This window comes from Mustela lutreola, chromosome 10 (genome assembly GCF_030435805.1).
Source record: "Mustela lutreola isolate mMusLut2 chromosome 10, mMusLut2.pri, whole genome shotgun sequence".
Lineage (NCBI taxonomy): Eukaryota > Metazoa > Chordata > Mammalia > Carnivora > Mustelidae > Mustela > Mustela lutreola.
The window spans coordinates 70,374,748-70,395,801 of record NC_081299.1 but is presented as its reverse complement, the minus strand read 5'-3'; positions in this window follow the sequence as shown (position 1 = coordinate 70,395,801).

The following is a 21,054-nucleotide window of genomic DNA, read 5'->3' as shown; positions in this document are numbered from 1 at the left end:
GCCACACAAGAAGGGTGAAGTGGTCCGCCATAGGCGGTGGTTGGGGTGGGGGATTCAACTTGAGGCGAGTGACTAGTACGGTTTAGTTTGTGTTTAGCAGCTTGGGTGGAATGGATTTGAGAAGAAAGACTGAGGGAGAGGACGAGTGACACTGCAGTAGTCCAGAAGAGAGCTGATGAGGATGTGGAGAAGCGACAGGAGAGGACAGAGAGAATATGTGGACACAGGAGGCTCAGGGGAGAGTCTAGGCTAGAGATGGAAACATGGGGTCATTACCATGTAGGCTGGGGTTAAGACCAGATTAGGCACACACATGGAATGTGTGCGGTAGAATGAGAAGCTAAATTCATTCCCTGGGGCATGCAGTGTCTTTGCATAGACAGAGGAAGGGAATGCCAATGAAGGAGACACTGGGTGAGAAGAAGAATGAGAATCAGCAAAGCATGGCATGACAGAAGTCAGGTGAGTGGAGCTGGCGATGTTGTCACAGTGATGCTGAGTCTTCACCTCTGGCATGGTTCTGCTAAAGCTGGGAGAAATGTAGTAATTCGACTCATATTCACCGAGTACCAATCACATGTTATGCACGTGATTGTTTACAGTATTTTTAACTTGTAGCTTTCCTAGATCAACTTGCCAATGACTAGGAAAATATAAACTACCAAATTGGTTTGTTAGTTTTCACTTGGTCAAGTATTTCTCTGCTCTTTTGTTTTGCCCTATTGTTGTTTTGCTTTTCCTTCCACTTCTGCCTTACAATTTTTTTATGCAGTGCAAAAGAGGGCAGAGACTTCCACCTGAGCATGGCATTCAGAAGGGCGAGGGCAGAGATGTTGACAGCTTGTAGAATAAATGTGATAGAATGAGAAAAGCTTTTGTTTTTGTCCATTCCTCAAAGTGAGTGGGCTGGGAAGAGAGGTGAGCATTCCTCACCGTTAAACGCAACGATGGCTGTTCATTAGCGAGCTCTTCTCTCTCTGTGTGTGCGTCTCGTTCCCGTAACGGTCAGCGTAGACGTGTCCTATTCTTTCCATGTTGGTATGCGCACACCTATGCTTAATACCTGCTGACCTGACCTGAGGGGCTGAGACCCAACATACTTAGCCCACCCGTTGCGTCAGACGAGTGAACTTTGTTTCTGGTAATCGTCTCCTAATATGACAGGGAAGAACTGAGCTGTATATGGGCAGTTAGGGATGTTTGATGAATTCAGTAGTTGGATTTTATCCCTTGGCATGTCCAAGCTGCTCTTGACAGTCAAAGAGTCATCACTGGTGTGTTGATGATGAGACCAGTCCTTCTTTTGTCAACAGACTTTTGCTGAGCACCTTGTTAGGCTCACACCCGGAGCTGGGGTAAAAAAGACGGATTAGCTTTACCTACAGCCTTTGAATTATTCATCGTCCAGTAAGGTAATTCATACATGTCAGAGTTCTCTGTCAACTCTTAAGTTCCTTCCCTGTCCCACCTGGCTCTTTCCGTCTTGTACCTCCCGATGTGCAGATAAAAGCGAGTGGCAAGATGGTTCACGTGAAAAGCACAGCATCTGTTTAGGCGGATGCTGGTCTCTGCCATGGTATCCTTGTTTTGGGGACTGATTTCAGCTCCCTTCAGACTTCCTTTTCTAGCACGGCTCCTGGCTCTGTTCTCTGAGTTGGCGGGCCCCAAACTGTCACGGATAAGACATTCTTGGCTTCTGTCGTGGCCTCGCAGGACCCTCCGCTGGGAGAAGTGAGTGGGAAGATTCATATTCCTGCACAAACATTAACATCAGTAATCGTACATCATATGCCAATATCACCGCATTTGAGCACTTGTAATTTCATGATGACCAATATCTTATTAATTAGTAAAAGACTTGTTTAATGTAATATTCTCAGCAATATGCCCCGTTCTCCTTCTAGCTAAGTGTTTATGTATATGGATTTGTTTTTATGGTAAAAAATCTTATAATTACATTCTTTTCATACTCTCAAAATACCATTTGGCTTAAAGAACTGATGTTTTCTCTGGTAGCTTCCACATGGCATCTGCTCAAACTACCCTTCAAATTACTGCATTAATTTGCTAAATGTTTATCTCTTTGCACTTGCCTTGTGGAAACCGATCTTTTACTAGTTCCCTTTCCCCTAAATCAGCAAAACCTCAGCCTGTTCCATCTGGCGTTATCATTGTTTTCCACTTGGCAATATGGTGTAGTGGTTATGAGCATTGGCATTAGAGTCCATAAGGCCTGTGTTTGAGTCCTAGTTCTAGAACCTTCTAGACATGTGCTCATGAACAATTTACTTCAACTCTCTTTGCTAGGCTTCTATATGTAAAACAGTAAACTAATGTTCACCTTCTTATATGGTTCTTGTAATGTGAGGAGCACAGTGTCTAGTCCAGAATAAATGTTCAGTAAAATCTTTTTTTTTTCCTGGTTATGTTAAAATTTTCTTGGCATAGCGATAAGCACACAGGCATTGAAGCTGGATGCACTTGTTTGAACTATGTCACAGAAAGGCAAACCAGTTGCCTTTTTTGAGCCTCAGTTTCCTCTTCCATTAGATAGAAATAGCTATACTTTACAGTGATATCATGCTTTTACAAAAATTGGGATAAAATATATAAAAAATAAATTTGACATACTAAAGTGATAAATATGGCATGTCAAATCTTGTCACAGTTTTCTGCTATGACTCAATTCCCACACCTAAAACATTCCTCCTTGTCATCAATCACCACAATCTATGAGACTATTAGTACCAAAGAAGGTTTTAGTACATGTAAAAAATATGGTCTCCTTGACTGGTGTTATGTGCTGTTTACTGATCATGGATTCCTTTTCTAGTTACTTCTACCTATTTACATGTGTAAATGTTTTGATAGAAAGTATTTCATCTCTTAGTACCCTAGAGAGCTTCTGCTATCTCAGCTGCTTACGTTAAAGCACTGCCGGATGTGAGTCAACGCACACATGCATTCATTTATTCAGCAATATTTGTTGTGCATCTACTATGTCTTAGGCTCTGCTCTAAGTGTTGGCAATAATCAGTAAACAAAACAAACTTTTTAAAATAAAAATATTTTATTTATTCATTTGCGAGAAAGAGAGAGAAAGGGAGAGCATGGCCAGGAACAGGGAGGGGCAAAGGGAGAGGGAGAGAGAATCTGAAGCAGATTCCACACTGAGCACAGAGATGGGCACGGGGCTGGATCCGACAAACCTGAGATCAGGACCTGAGCCAAAACCAAGATTTGGATGCTTATAGCCACCTAGGCACTCTCAAACATGTCTCTCTCTATGAAACTTATATTCCAGTGAGGGAAGACAGACAAAAACACCAAAAAACAATAAACAATTACAAAAGTAAATTATATGGACTGTTAGCAGTTATATTGATAAGTTTTATGAAAGAAAAGAGTAAGGCAGATTGGGGATCAGGAGTCTGAGGTGAAGATGCAATTTTAACTAGGTGGTTAGCAGTGACCTCATTGAGAAGATGACATTTAGACAAACATTTAAGGTAAAAGTTACTCAGAAGCAATTTGAAGAGCGTACTATAATTTTTCTGAGTAAAACCTCAGCACTTTTTTTTTTTTTAATATTTTATTTATTTATTTTTGAGAGAGATAGAACCAACAAGGGAAGAGGGAGAGAAACACACTCTGCACTGAATGCAGAGCCCAACTTGAGCCTTCATCCTGGGACTCTGAGATCATGACCCAAGCCAAAATCAACAGTCAGATATTTAATGGGGACTGAGCCACCCAGGTGCCTAAAACCTCAGTAATTTGGATCCTTCCATGAACCCTGTTCTGTCCTTGCCTTACTTGGACATCATCGTAGCCCCCTTGCCTCCTTCTGGTCTCCTTCCTCCCAGCGCTGGTTCTAATTGGCAGTCCTACACTGCCATGGTGATGTTCCAAAGGATATTTGATATTTTCCACAAGTAATATTCCCAAACCATATATCGAACTGTGTAACCTTCCTCCTCAAAGGATCCAGTTGCTCTCTATCTCACTTTGGGGCCACACTTCATCTACTCTGGGCCTACAGCTCTTTATATTTCTTTGCCTTTGCCATTATTCCTATCAGAAATACTTTTTCCTACATCTCATGCTTATTAGAAATTGTACTCATCTTTCAAGTCCCAGCTCTAAATGCTGTCTTGTTTCTGGAGCCTTCTTATGCCTTCCAAGTGAAGTCTGTTGTTTCACACATTTCTCTATTTCCTATGCCCTGAATGTTATATGGTTAGTGGGTTAGATGGCTGCCTTCTCTTGAAATTGTCAATTCTACAGAAGATGATTCTTACTTACTGTGGGATCTTCTCAGTGTAGTGCACTGCTTGGTCCACTGGAGACAACGCTGCTTTCTTGAATTAATCGAATTGGACAAACCACCTACCAACTTTGATCCCCAATTTCCTCAACTTAAAATAGGTTAATAACACATTTACATGAGGAATAAATAAGGATTAAATAAGAAGGCATGAGATACTGTCTCATTATTTGAATGCTTCTTGTGATGGTTGGCATGTAACCTGCCTCCAATAAATATTCTATGATTCTGGTTTTGTTTTCTAGATTGTCTTTTAGTAATAACAGGGTTCCATCACCTACCTTTATACTACTTTTCATTGCATAATGGTGTCATAATTGTTCCCATTCTTTCTTTTTTGAGTTTTAGAGGAAATTACTCCTTTAGTTTTTTTGTTTCTAGATGACTTTCATATGTCCCCTCTTTAAAAAAATGAATAGCTTTTACTTTTTTAAAGCAGCGTTGGGTTCATGGAAAAATTGTGTGAGAGAGAGAGAGTTCCTATATACTCCTGATACACACAACCTCTCCCACTCCCAATATCGTGTACCAGAGTAGTATAGTTGACGAATCTACAATGACACACCAGTTGACATTAGGGTTCACTCGCGGTGTTGTACTTTCTGTGGAATTCAGACGAATGCATTGTAACATCATACAAAAGAATTTCCTTGCCCTAAAACTCCTCTGCATTCTGCCTGATTATGCCACCCTCCTCCTTAATCCCTGGCAACCACTGATTGATCTTTTCACTGTCTTCACTGTTTTACCTTTTCCACAGTGTTCGATAATGGGAATGGTACAGTATGTAGACTTTCTAGATTGGCTTCTTTCATTTAGCAGTGTGCATTTAAGATTCCTCCATATCTTTTCATGGCTTTATAGCTCATTTCTTTTCAGCACAATAAGTTTTAATATAATACATTTCTAAAAAATACTGTCTTGACCCAGTTTTGAGGCCATGGTTGGAGAGACCATTCTATTCCCATTATTGAACAGTCGATTAAATCCACATCCCCTGTCATCTCACTTATTAGGCTCTCACATTCTGGACCAGGTACCAGACGACCACAGATAGCCCCTATGTCCTAGAGCCAGCTGAAATTATTAAAACATAGTAGTATGTATGTAGGTTAAAGGGTATTGACTACTAAAATTACTATTGTCACTTACCAGATGTTAATCAATGAACCAATCAATCAATCAAATATTTATTAGGCACTTAATATTTTTCTCATACTGCAGGAAATAAGGAAGTAAAAAGATGGTCACTACTTCCAAGGTATTTATAGCATATTTTGAGAGATAATTTGAATAAAAATGCAGTGCTGGATTTTTGGTACTGACTATAAGTGCAATAGAGATTCAGGCAATAGGAGTTCATCTGGATTACAGACTTTCAGAAAAGATTCATGGTTGGATGGCATAAGAGGTGGTCTAGGCCTGGAAGGTCAAGTAACTTATGGACTGGTAGAAAAGAAGAAGCGTGAAGCATCAAGTAGAACATCTTTATATTAAGTGCTTCAAGCACTGTAAACAGTATTTATTACATTTATTATTACATGGCTAACTCCTCAAGATGGCAAAGCAAGGAGCTCCTGTAGAATAGTTGATTTGAAAGATCCAAAATACCCCAATCCCTGTATAAAAATATCATTCCCACTTCTATAGACTGAGTATCATTCATATGTTGAAATCCCAGTTCCCATTGTGATCATATTAGGAAGCTTGGCCTTTGTGAGGTGGTTACGTCATGAGGCTAGAGACCTCCTGTGTGATATTAGTGCCCTTATAAAAGAGACTCCAGAGAGCAACCTTGCCCCTTCTGCCATGTGAAGACACAGCAAGAAGACAGCCATCTATGAACCAGAAAGTGGAGTCTCAGCAGACATTGACTCTGCTTGCAACTTGGTCTTGAATTTTCAAGTCTCTAGAATTATGAGAAGTAAGTTTCTGTTTGTTTAAAAGCCACCCAGTTTATGGTATTTTGTTATGGCAGCCCAAATGGGCTCATGGACCAAGACACCTACTATCTATCTACTCCTACTAAACCAAACTATTTCATTCATTTGGCTCTAGAAAACATTTCATTTTTAAGAGACATTAGTTAAAAGGAAAATGCTTCTAAGGAGCGAATAGATGGTTATAACTTAACTACATTCTTTTATGTAGTATTTAATTTATTTACTTGACAGGTACATATTGTGTCACTACTCTGTGTCAAATATTATGCTGGATTATGGGTATAAGAAATGAGTAGGCTATACTCCTTGCCTCAGGTAGGACAGAGTCAGTGAGAAGAAAAGACATGTGTACAAGTGATCATGATACAATGGGATTCATGCCAGTTTACACGTAAGAAAGGAGTGATGGGGGTTCTGGAGACCATAGAATAGTGTTAGGCTGGACCTGAGTATGGGAGTTGGTCATGTGGAAAGTTGGTCATTTTTCCCCTTTGCTTCCCCTCCTGAACAATTCTCCACAAAGGTTTTAGGGAGGACTGAATCTACCAACCAGTTGTCTTTTTTTCTTTCTTTCTTTTTTTTTTTTTTTTTAATGAGAGATAGAGCAGAGGGGTGGGGCAGAGAAAGAGAATCTTTTTTTATTTTTTAATTAATTTATTTTTAAAAAGATTTTATTTATTTATTTGACAGACTGCGATCACAAGTAGACAGAGAGGTAGGCAGAGAGAGAGGGGGAAGCAGGACTCGATCCCAGGACTCCAAGATCATGACCTGAGTGGAAGGCAGAGGCTTTAACCCACTGAGCCACCCAGGTGCCCTGAAAGAGAATTTTAAGCAGGCTCCCAGCATGGAGCCACAGGGAGCCCAACACAGGGTTTAATCTCATGACCCTGAGATCAGGACCTGAGCCGAAATCAAGAGTCAGATGCTTAACTGACTGAACCTCCCAGGCACCCACTACTACTTGTCTCCAGGAAGTGAGAGGAAGCCTCTGTGGTCCTTCCAAACAAGGAGAAAAAGTGTCCACACAGTGTCACAGCTCAGTTTGGGATGCTGGAGTCAAAGTGGGGCAAGCAGGGCTGCCTACAGAAGTGTCTCCATGTGATGTCAGAGTTCAAGCACAGGGGGAATGTATCTGCAGGAGAAGACTGCAGCAGCCACAGTAGAGATTGATTAGATAAGTAAATATATTCAGTATAATGTGAAGCAGATTTTTTACCACTGGAGAAGGGAATTCCACATATGGGATTGGGAAAATGAGATCGATCACTGTAGTGTTGTATTAGAATTAGGGGTTTTCAGTATGAACTCATGATTTTCAGTATGTGGAGAGAGATTCAGGAACAAATATAAGAGTATGCCTTGTTTTCATTTGTTTATTTGTTTGTTTTGTTTTTGTTTTTGTTTTTGGTGTGTGTATCTATACTTCCCAAGCCTGTTAAGCCAAGGGTCACAGACCTACAGCAACAAGCACACCAAACATCCAGGTCTTTGTCTGATTCAATTGCTGGGCAGGGGAAGAACAAGATGAGTCGGCAAAATCTTGTTTTTTGGAAGCGATGAGTTCAAAGAATGATGAGAACATGCCAAAAGGAAACAGGTTCCAGCCCGATGGGACTCTCACTGACCAATCGTGGGACAACGTGAGCATCAAAATGAATAACACTGGTAACAGATTATTTATAACCTTTTGAATAAACTAGAAATCTGTGTACTCGCGCTGATATATGTAACTGAATGAATACATTGAAAATTTGATGAGGGAATGGGACAACTATGTATGTTGACTCATTCCTCACAAAATACTTATTAATTACAAAAGGAAGAAAAAGCACTTTTCAGTGGAGAAGCCTGGCAGAAACCACTTTAGTTAAGTAATCAATGCTAACATCACGAGAAAGAAAAACCGAAATCATGTTCAGCCTGATTATATGCAATGAGACTCGCGGCATCATTTCTCTGATATTCTGGCCCAAAGTGTAAACACCTGACTATTACCAGACAAAGATAAAGGAAGTCCATTCTACAAATCTGCCCTGGAAACTTTGAAAGTGTCAAGGTGACAGAAGTCAAGGAAACACCCAGAAACCATTCCATGTTAAAAAAGGCAATAAAAACTACATGTATTTAATGATTCCAACAGGACTCCTCTGCTGTAAAGTATGTTTTTGGGAAACTGAGGAAACTTAGATGGATATGTGGATTAGATGGTAGTAATGTATCAGTGTTGATTTCCTAATTTTGATGATTGTTTTTGATGATATAAGAGAAATATATTGAGAGCTTTAAAAATAATAAAAAAAATAAAAAAAATAATATGAGAGACTTGTCTGTGTTTATAGGATGTATAAACTCAAGTACTTAGGGATTCAGGAGAATATGTTAGCCCATATTCTCAAATGGTGTAGGGAAAACAGCTCTTTGTACTCTGTGTACAACTTTTCTCCAACTCTGAGATTATTTAAAAAAAAAAGAGTTGGGGGAGAGAAGTGCCTATGGAGAGGCTGTACATGTTCTCAGCTACCATGTTAATGGGGGTTACTTGGATAGCCCATTGCAAACACATCTCTGGAAAATACAGCACAAATTTGTTCACAATGGCTTCATGTGCACAGCTGGGGTGGGAGTTCTGGCACTGTAGAGTCCAGGCCTGGCTTTGCCATTTAACATGAAATGTCTTTAGAGAAAGCACCTAATTTCTCTGGATGGCTCTTTCCTCATTTGTAAAATGAGGGGTTGATGTAGCTCTCTTTCAGCTCTCAACGTCAACACCCTGATTCCTGTTTTTCATGTACTATAGCTCACCACCAGCTCTGCGGTGGTCTTTGTTCCAAAGCTCTCTGTTCTCTGTATCGAGCTATCCCAGGGAGGTCTCTGACTAATGTGGGGCTGCCTGGTCTGGCAGTTTGGTCACCTTGGCCTGATTTAATTCTCCTCAGGCAGGAGAATTAGTGTCTCTCACATGCGGAACTCTAGGAAGGGAGCACACCCTGGTCTAATAGCACAGAGATGGCCTTCGAGATAAATCTATGCTCTCTTCTGGCGTGAATAATTCCAGCAGCGTGACTCGAGGCTCAATTGGGAACAGGCCACAGAGAACATTTCCTTGGAGAGCCTCCAAATATCAATTCTGGAGATGCTGGTGGAGCCAGAAGGTCGCGAGCCAGAGAAGCAACACTGGCACATGAAGGGATTCTCATCTCCCCACACTCAGGCCTGTCTGAGTTTCAGAACTCACGAGGAAGCTTTAGCAACCTCTGTCCACGCACATGCCAACCACACATAAAAATCAGTCATTTCAGTTGACAGTTTGCCAAAGGAAATTAATATGCCGTAGTGTTCTGAGAATGCTCTCTACTTAATAATAACCAGACTTAAGAGAATGAGAACAAGATGTAAGACTACTGAAAAATAAAGGGCAATAAATGGTACTTCCTATTTTTTCTTATCGTGTAAATTTCCAAATTCCAAAGGCAGAAGATTTTATATACAATTTTACTGGGGGTCTTTCTGGTGGGTATTTGTTGTTAAGAATTAGTGATATAGGAGCACCTGGGTGGCTCAATGGGTTAAGCCTTTGCCTTCGGCTCAGGTCATGATCTCAGGGTCCTGGGATCGAGCCCCGCATCCGGCTCTCTGCTCAGCAGGGAGCCTGCTTCCCCACCTCTCTCTGTCTGCCTCTCTGCCTATTTGTGATCTCTGTCTATCAAATAAATAAATAAAATCTGGAAAAAAAAAAGAATTAGTATGTATGTGCATCTGGGTGGCTCAGTGGGTTGGGCTTCTGCCTTCGACTTGGGTTATGGTCTTGGGGTCCTGGGTTTGGGCCCCGCATCAGGGTTTCTGCTCAGCGGGGAGTCTGCTTCTCCCTCTCCCTCTCCCTCTGCCTGCCGCTCTGCCTGCTTGTGATTTCTCTCTCTGTCAAATGAATGAATAAAATATTAAAAAAAAAAAAAAAAAGAATTAGTGATGTGTCAGGGGGGACTTGGTTTCTTTAGCATTAATACCAACAGAATTTAGAAATTTCTTGGCCAAATTACCCCAGTGCCTGGCACAAAATTGATGCTCAATAAACCTTTTTTGAACGAAGGCATAAAAGAAAGCATTAACCAATGATGCTGATGTTCATGGAGGTGGACTCAGTCCGCTGACTATGTTTTAAAAACACTTTACAATTCGTGTTCTCCATGGGAATTCCAAAGCAGATAGAGATTTAATAAGAATTGGTTAAAACTAACAATGAATGTTTCCTGCATGAAAGGGAGAGCTTGATGTGAGAGATCTTTTTCTATTAGCTGGAATTCTGTTTCCCTTTTTATTTACTGGGTTCCAGGTAAAAGAGTTTTGGGGGTATTTCCTCCTCCAGACCCCACCCCTGTCATCCAGCAAGTAAGGGCACCGTAAATTAAATGATGCTTCTTTATGTGTGCATTGAGATTTCTTGAGTTCAGCTCAGTCCTGCCACGAGGAAGATGGCTTTTTTTTTTTTTTTTTTTTTTTTTATAAAGCTTGGGTGATGAATAGCCCAGGATTTATTTTTACATTTATTTAGGACAATCTTCTCACTGTCACTGTGCCAATGCCATCAGTATAACTAGATGTTGCATAAAAAAGCACACGCTTTGGGGAAAAAGAAAAAAGCCTGAGCTTAAATGTCTGCTCTGTCATTCACCAATTGCATGACCTTGGACTGGCTATTGAATATATCTGAGCCTCATTTTCTTCACAGGGGTGTTGTGCCAGTTAAACAAGATCATATTCGTACAGTGCCCAGCACCTAGTAGGCCTGCAGTGTTAATTTCCTCCTAGTTAATTTCCTGCAGGCCCACTTTGCTTCCCATCACCCTGGCTTTCTTGTTTCATGCCTATCCTTCCCTGTTCCCCTTTTCTCCTGGCTCTAACCTGAGACCAATAAATAATCACCAGCTTACTCCACAGTTGGACCATTCCTGTGTTATTCCATCAGGGTCTCATTCTCCAACTCACAGGGGAGGTTAAGAGTTTGGAATTCCCAGAGGTGCCCTAGGTCACCTTATGCCAGAACAGAAGTCTGTTACTTTGTACTATAATGGCTTCAGGAGAAACATGTAAACTTCCTGGGGCACCTGGGTGGCTCAGTTGGTTAAGCATCTGCTTTTGCCTCAGGTTATGATCTTGGGGTCCTGGGACAGAGTGCTGTGTTGGGCTCCCTGCCCCGCAGGGAGGCGGCTTCTTCCCCTTCCTCAGTCCCTCCCCCTGGCTTGTATGCATGCATGCTCTCTCTCAAATAAACAAATTTTAAAAATCTTAAAAAAAGTAAACATGTACATTTTTAAAGTTCATATTTATGACATAAGTTCACATTCCCGCTCAGTTCACACACACCCACCTTAAGGTTTCCCCCAGGGGCAGGTTTGAATTGCCTTGGCTCGGTTTCTGTGTGTGCTGAGGGTGGAGACACCAGCAGTCAGTGCTGCTGACGTTTAGTACCATGGTCACCTCCAAACCACTAAGTGGCTGTCGCCTAGCATTAGTATCATTATATATGACTGTCTGTTTAGTTATTTATTATTATTATTTTTTGCTGAAGTATAGTTGGCACACAGTGTTGCATCAGGTGTACAACCCAGTGATTGGACACGTCTATACATTATGTTATGTTCACTGCAAGTTATTATGGTCTATTTCTGAAACAGCAGTCAGAGTGCAGGGATTCTTTAAAATTTGTCAGATAATAAGTATTGTCCAGCTCGGTGTCGTCCAGGGGCTTCCCCTCTTACCTAGAATAGAAGTCAGTGCCTTACATGGCCTCGGTGCCCCTAAGGGACCTGGCTCTGCCCACTCTGTAATTCATCTCCTCATTTTCTTGCTTAGTCACTGTGTTCCAACCCCATGGGCCTCTCTCCAGCTTTCCCATTACATAGAGCTCAGGTCCCAACTTAAGACTTTCCCTCTCATTGCTTCCCACACCTGGATGCTCATCTCCCCACATAGCCAGGACATTCCAGTCTCTGCTTAAATATCACCTCTTCAAGGAGGAATTCCCCAACTACCCTGATTATATTAAGGCCAGCTAATGAGCACTACCACTTTCTGTCCCTTAATCTGCTTACTTTTTCGATACATACAAACATGTATTTGTTATTTGTTCAAAGCTTGTCTTTTGCTCTGGAGTGGAGGATCCCTGGAATGCAGGGATTTTATTTCCTTCCCTGCAGTAGCTCCAGAGCCTAGAATAGTGCCAGGCCTAGAGAAGGCCCTCAGTACATGTTTGGTGATTGAATGAAAAGACATATTCATTTAGGATTAGGCCTGATATGTTCTGTGGTTTGGTTAGAGATGCACTGCGGAAATGCATTTGCTCTAAAGACATCAAGATACTACATCTTTTATAATAAGAACAAAAACAACAACAATGTAATAGTTTCAATTTATTGAGCATTGTGATGCCTTGCTTAGTAGGAATCTACAAATTGTTTGTGAACATTCATGAGCTTATAATTTTATCACTTTGGTCTATGGAAAAATGTGCAATAGTTTATTATAAGGTTATTACAAAGAGAGTGTATATCTTTAAACTATTATATTAAGATAGTGCATCATGAAAATTATGCTCTCAGTTACTGATGTCCACAGAATGTTGTATCACAGAAGGGCCTCCTACAATTTCGGTCTTTTTCCCTGGTACGTATCCCACCAGTCTGCACTGATACCTTCTTCACCCCATCTCCTGCTGAACAAATTTAGACAAAGCATCTGGGAGCATAAGTTCGGGTTCCCAAACTTGAGTGGTAGAACGGGACAGGTCTGGCTCAAATGTATATGGCCTTGAATAGGTTACTTAGTCTCTATGCCTCAGCTTCTTTATCCCTTAAAAGGGGAGAAAAAGAATACCAATATCAGGTATGTAGTATGTGATGAGTAAATGAAATAATAAATAATGTGATTAGCATAAAGTCATCCTTTAACAATTGTTAAATTTTTTTTTAAAAAGGGACCTAAGTATTTCAAATTAGGAAAGTCAGTTCTTATTCCCCCCGCCAAAGTTCTTTTCTAACATGAGACAAAGAAATGCTTTTCCCTAGGATATGTATTTGTTTTAAAAAATATTTTATTTATTTATTTGATGGAGAGGGAGCACAGGCCGGGGGAGCCGCAGTCAGAGGGAGACGGAGAAGCAGACTCCCTGCCCAGCATGGAGCCAGACCTGGGGCTCCATCCTAGGACCTTAGAACCATGACCTGAGCTGAAGGCAGATGCTTAACCAACTGAGCCACCCAGGCACCCCTAGGATGTATGTTTAAAAATCATACAAATCTGTAGAAATTCATACAAATTTGCCAATATGCAAATGTAAGATGGTGGCAGATCTCTGTTCTATAAAATGCTTTTTAATTCTAATGTACACTTGTCCTCACAGCTTTGACTACAGCCAGCTGCATGACCCTAGCACCTCAGGTCTCAACCGTCGGGCGGAGTGAGTGACTTCAGAATTTGTTTTTGTAAGCCATTTTTCCTGATTTTCCCCTCTTGTTTGTTTTATCTTTGTTTTTATTTTTATTTTTAGCACAATTTGTGCTAGTTACCCATAGGAAACCTGTTTCTCCCCTCTGACTGGTATGGTGGAAGTAGTTCCAGGAGCAGTCCTAAGGAATGGCTGCTTTGCCTGTGCATGGCGTCAGTGGGAGAGCTCACTGGGAATGGATTCAGCCCAGGGCCTTTTGTGTCACTCAGAGGGAGATACTAGCAGTTCATGTCCTTTTCAACCACATGTGAAAACATGCATTACTGATCTCACCTAGGTACTAGGCCAATTACATTAGTGTTCTCTTTATTTAGGATTGGCTTTTATTTGCAGGAAGAAATATATATTGTTTCAAATTGTTATACACACATATGCACACACACACATACGAATGCCCACTCACATTCACACACACACACACACACACACACCTGAGGCTAAAGAAGATGCTGAGAGAATAAAAAAGCAAGATAATCCAAGGACATAGCCACAAAATGATCTCAAGTCAACTTTTTGAGGCAAAAATTGCTCCGTAACAAAACCTGGTCTCTCCAGGGGATATTTTATAGTCCTAGAGGAGATGTTAGTGCAGAGGTCGGCAGAAGCCCAGGTGTATGTGTGTGTGGTTGCTGGGGCATTAGGATAAAGCGAGGACAAGGAGCAGATAGCACTCCAACAGAAATATTTTCCTATTTCTTACATATCCTCCCACTCACAATAAAATACACATCTCCAAATTACACGTCAGCTGTTTTCAGTGTTTGAGACCGAATGCCTAGCTGTGATATTTTTTTTTTTCCCAGCAGGAAACTAGGAAATGAGTCATAAAACATGAATACTGCCTTAAAATAACTTAGGATACGGTGATCCCAAGATGAACTGAAGTTGAGCACCAGAGGGAAGGAAACTACGGCTCCACAGGAGAAATTTCACTAAAGAGGACTCGCCCTTTTCCACAGAGGGTTTGGGGTCTGGCTTCTTGATGCTGGGTGGGCTGTGTCATGCTGAGTCGGAATCCTGGCTGCTTCACACATCTGTGGAGTGTTCCTCTTCTCAGAAGCAGAAAGAACTGTAGAAGGGAGGCAACCTCTTTTTCTAAACCACAGGAGTCTCACACATTAGCAGGGCCTGTCATAAAGGGTTTTCAGGATTCCACCAAGCTTGAACTTGACCAAATTTAGGACTTCACTAACTTGCACACGCAAGAACGTAGGTGCAGCCTGGCCAACGTACTGAGTGGTGGTGACATGCGTAGGTCTGGAAGCTGGACAGATGGAGGCTGGAGTCCTGCCTTTGCCTTTGATTAGCTGTATTCTTGGACAACTTATTTACTTCCAGGTTGTTTTCTCTTCGGTAAAACTGAGACAATGAAATTATAAAGTCGTTTTGAGGATTAAATGAGGTAATAAATGCACAATAGTCCATGGTTAAAATAAAGTCACACTCCCTTTCAGAAACTAACCTTTGGCCAGTATCTTAACGATTGCAGGAAGGCCAGTTTTCCATTGAATCCTCTCTCCCCAAGTTATTTCTGGGAATACTGGAAAAAAAAAATACAAATCCTGCAAATTAAGATGATAGTTATTTCTCTGAGAGATGTCTGCTCCAGGTACTCCCTAAAACCCCATGCCATTGTATACCTCACTTTTCTGGACTTGAATCAGCTAGAAGGAAACCTCGGCTAGCCCATGTAGTACAAAAAGGTGTCCCCTCTGATAGGGTCATGGCCTCCAGGAGAAGATTAGTCCTTTGGATGCATGAGAAAAGAGTGTCCTCTTTTTTTTTTTTTTTTAATAAAGATTTTATTTATTTATTTTGACAGAGAGAGAGAGATCACAAGTAGGCAGAGAGACAGACAGAGAGAGAGAGATGAAGAAGCAGGCTCCCCGCTGAGTAGAGTAGAGAGCCCGACGTGGGGCTTCATCCCAGGACCCTGAGATCATGATCTGAGCCAAAGGCAGAGGCTTTAACCCACTGAGCCACCCAGGCGCCCCAAGAGTGTCCTCTTTATCCAAATGCACTCAGCTCCATCTCAGGATTCATGGTTTGTATTTCAGGGGGTACAGGTTGGATTTCAGACTCCATCCCTCTTATTCTGCCAGATACTTTTGGGCAATTAAAAAAAAAACCCAATACACCCATGATAAACAGGATAGTCCCTTGCTACATGTAATGGAAAAGTCCTGAAGTAATACTGGCTTAAACAAAATAATAGTTTACTTCCTGCTCATGCAAATGAAGTGGGTTTTCTAGGACTGATTTGACCACGTGTTAGTGTCAAGAGGTTCCTGTTTTTCTGTTCTGCTGTCTTCAGCATATGGCTTCTATCATTGGGGCCATCTGATGGCTCATGATAGCCATGGAGCTCATGCTATTTTATCCAAATTCTAAGTAGTAGGAAGGAGGAGGGATGGAGTGGGCATGCCCCTGTGCTTATAAGGATCATTTTGCATAAATCAAATTGACCAAGAAATAATCATATGACACACGTGCCTGAAAAGGAACAGAAATGTTATCTTATTAGCTGGGTACATGGTTATATGGTGATCCTATTATTAAGGAAGAGGGGAAAAGGGATCTTGGAAGTTGGCAACTAGTAATTTCTCAGACGGTTTTTCTGGCTCCCAGTTCTCCTTTGCTCCAAACATGGACCCAGTCACTCCCTTACTATTACCTCATCTCCCTGCTCAAAACTACTTGAGTCTTACTTGATGAAGTCTAATTGAGCACAGAGAAGAATAAGAAAATAATAGTACAGAGAGCCTTCAGCTTGCTTTAGATGACCCATTGAAGTGGTTCATTAAGTGGTGACGCATTAAGTGGTTCTAGAGTAGGATTTCTTGTGTCCAAACACTGGCTGTATAATAATTTGTAGCTGGAAACATTCAGTAGCTTTTTCCAAAGCTTTCTGCGATTCTAGTTGCCCAATCTGCAAAAAAAATAGGGTTGATATGAATTAACATTCTAAAGGGTACAAGAGCAGACAGGCCATGACATGCTTTGGTCTGTTTCTTGTAGATACCATTGATAAGAATGTTGGTATATCCTTTAATTCTGCAGTGATAGTTACGAAGCCCTTCTTAATGTCAAAAGACCATCCCTTCTGGGGCGCCTGGGTGGCTCAGATGGTTAAGCCTCTGCTTTGGGCTCAGGTCATGATCCCAGGGTCCTGGGATCAAGTCCTGTATGGGGCTCCCCACTCAGTGGGGAGCCTGCTTCTCCCTCTCCCTCTGCTGTGCCCCCTGCTTATGCTCTCTCTCTCTCTCTCTCTCTGTCAAAAAACAAAACAAAACAAAACAAAACAAAACAAAACATCCCTTCTACTTGTTGATCTTTATCCTTGGTTTGCTCCATTGTATCCTTGACCAGCCAGAAAACTTACATTTGAACCATTGAGTATAATTCTCATTCTTTGTGGCAAATAGAACACTTCATTTGCTTACCGTTATCAGCTATTAAGCATCAGAACTATTTGCCAAAAATGAATGGCCAGAAGAGGAACAACAGAGGAGTGAAGATTCCAGAATGTGTTCTACTCTATGAGAGTGTCTGTGGCATCCAAACTTCTTGTTCCTTGGCACCCCCAGCTCTGACATATTATTCACAGGCAGTAAGTATACTCTGGTGGATGGCCAATTAAATGTTTATGTTCTAAATTTTTTTATTGTGTGGAAAATATTTTAGAGAAAAACAAATATGAGTCAGTATTGTGGTCAATAACATGAAGTGAGTTAGAAGTATATAGAAAAATCACACTATTTAAGAGAAAGTCTTCAATAAATGTTCAGTGAAGACATAAAAGTGATGATATACTCTACTACCAATGGTAATTACTTTTGGGGCTTATAGGCTCTGACCCCCATTTGAAGATCTTTGCTTTGATCCCCACTGGCTTCCATGCAGGAGAGGTCACAGTGCTTTAACAGACCTCCACCTGTCTCAGTCCTCAGCATGAGATCGGTGGGGATCCAAGGCCAGCATGTTGTTTCCCGGTTGACAATGGAAACTTTTATTTTCTTCAGGGCAGTTCCTAACCCCACCCAGACGTATGGTCTAAACTCTATTGTCCTGACAAGACAATCAAAAAGCTAAGAGTATATTGTTGAAAAAGTAGGCTTTTCCCAACTTAAGCAATGTTATGTGTGGTTTCTAAAATCCAGTCTAAATCTATATTTTGGAAATACATTTCTCAACAGCTGCCAAGATATAGCATAGTTAAAGCTCAATCTAGTTTATATTGTAGAAATAAACAAGACATTCACTATCTTAGTTTCATGATCATTAAAATTTATGGCAACATCCAGTTTTTTCCTCCCAAAAAAACTATGGATAGGAACTTGCTTTGCATTATTGATAGCACACTTTCCTGGTAATAATTTCAACCTTCTACTACCAAAAGGATGTTCCAAAGGTCTCTATCTGGAGAATGGAAAACTGTAAACCACTCCCAAATAGTACTTCTATTGCTTAAAAAGAAAATAAAAGTTCCTCCTTTACTGGAAACCTCACTACATATATACAGATCTAGCTTGTGGTAAACATGATAAGCACTAAAATAGTAGCTATGGTTCCTACATGCCTTTTTTTTCCAAAAGCCTTTTTTTTTTCCTAAATAAAAACAAACAAAAAACAAACAAAAAACTTTTCATGGCTTTGAATAAAGGGCTGATGCAAAATAAGTTCACAGTATTGTAATATCAACATAGTGGAAAAGAAGAGACCTATGTTAATTGCAAAAGACAGTACATTACTATGAGTTTCCTTGTAGCCAGAACAAAGAAAGAAAATGTCAAGCTTTATAACTCAGAGATGTCTAAGCACACTTACTCTTCACAGGAGCAATTTTTTCCTGGCAGTGCCTTCTAGAAAATATTTCTCCAATGGAATCTTTTATAAATGACACTGAGAGGCATAGTATTTAATGTCCTTGAAAACAGATTTACAAAATTTATACTAACAGGTTTCAGATGGCTATTTCTTGTAAGAACTGAGAAAATCTGAAGGCACAGAGCTTTCATACAACTTAAGGCAATTCTAAAGGCAGCTAGGCTGATGCACTGGCCTGGACTGATGGATAGACACAAGAATGTCTCAGGGAGTAGACAGATGTGGGTTCTGTGCTTTAGGTTTGCTCCCCCAAATCTTCCCTCCTCTCCAAGTATGGTGGCCATTTGAGGATGAACTGTCTGTCGTGTGTATTATTTTCAGAGGGTGTGATAAAGACAAAAGGAATAATTGACAGAGTTGAATTTGACCTTTGGAGGTGTCTTTATTAAAAAAAGTTTTCTGAGTGCATTGAAATACAGAGATAATGTTTATAATGAAATACAAGTTTATCTTTTCAAGTTTTTTTTATTGTAAAAATACAATTAATACAATACAGAAAATTGGTTTAATCAAGAAAAACTTACTGACACTCTTATAACCTTAATATGATTACTGTGGTGATTTTTAAAGTGTAAACCCGGTGATTCACAGACCTGTACCCCTGGGGATAAAAATATATGTTTATAAAAAATAAAAAATTAAAAAAAAAGTATATACATAAATTCTTTGATAATCCTCCTTTCAAAAGATATAAGCTAATCCTTCCCCTTATGTGAAGGCTGGGCCTCGTGACTTGATTCTAACAAACAGAATGTGGTGGTTGTGATAATGTGGGGCTTCCAGGCCTTCATCATTGGACACATGTGGCTTCCTCCTTGCTCTTGAATCATTTGCTCTGGGGAAAGACAGCTGCCATTTTGAAAAGTCATTCAGGGAGCCCTATGGAGAGGCCCGCTTGGTAAGGTATTGATACTTCCTGCCAATAGACACAGAGGACCTGAGGCCGCCCACCAGCCATGTGATTCAAATCCTTGAATCTCATCAAGCTTTCAGATGGCTGCAGTACTAGCTGACAGCTTGACTGTGACCTCATGAACCACTGTGTCACTGTGTGATTTGTATTTTTACTGTTTATTAGTGTCTTTTTGCATACAGAAGTTTTTAATTTTCATAAAGTCCAATTTGTTTATGTTTTCTTTTGTTATTTTCATCTTAGGTTATATTAAAAAAAAAAAATCACTGCAAGATCCAGTTCCATGAAGCTTTTAACCTTGTATTTTCTCCTAAGAATTTTATAAGTTTCAGGTCTTACATTTAAGTCATGGCCCATTTTGAGTTATTTTCTGTGTGTGGTATAATGTAAGGGTCTAACTTCATTCTTCTGCAGGTGGATAGCCAGTTTTTCCAGCACCATTTGTTGAAAAGACTGTCTTCTCACCATCGAATGGTTGTGGCACCCTTGTTGAACATCATTTTATTAAAGATTTTATTTTAGAGAGAGAGAGAGAGAGCATGTGTGAGTTGGGGGAAGGGAGGAGGGAAAGAATTTCAAGCAGGCTCCCTGCTGGTCATGGGGCTCTATGTCATGACCCTGAGATCATGACCTGAGCCAAAATCAAGGGTTGGATGCTTAACCAACTAAGCCACCTAGGTTCCCCTGAACATCATTTGACCATATATGTGAGGATGCATTTCTGGACTGTTCTATTCCTTTGGTCTGCATGTATGTTTCCATGCTAGTACCATCCTATTTTGATTACTGTAGCTTTATGGTGAGTTTTGAAATCAGGAAGTGTGAGTTCTCTAGCTTTTTCCCTTCTAGGATGATGAGATACCATATGAATTTTAGGATGAATTTTCTATTTCTAAAAAAATACATCATTGGGATTTTGATAAGGATTACATTATGTCTGGAGACTGCTTTAAGTAGCCTCAACATCTTAACAATGTTAAGTCTTCCAATTCATAAACATGAGATAGCTTTCCATTTAACTGTCTTCTTTAATTTCTTTCAAAAATGTTGTATAGTTGTCATTGTACAAGTCTTTCACCTCCTTTGTTAATTCCTAAGTATTATTCTTTTTGATGCTATTGCAAATGAAATTATTTTCTTGATTTCATTTTCTAGATTGTGCATTGTTAGTGTATAAAAATGCAATGTATCCTGCTTCTTTGCTTAATTTATATAATTAGTTCTAACAGGGTTTTTTTGGTGTGGAATCCTTAATTTTCTATATATAAGATCAATAATCTGTGAAGAGAATCATTTTACTTCTTTTCCAATTTAGGTGTCTTTTACTTCTTTTTCTTGCCTAATTGCTCTGGCTGAGACTTCCAGTGCTATGTTGAATGGAAGAGATGAAAGCAGGCATCTTGCTTTGTTCCCAATCTAGTCTAGCTTCTAGTCTTACACCACTGGGTGTATTTGATTTTTTTTTTTAATATATTGCTTT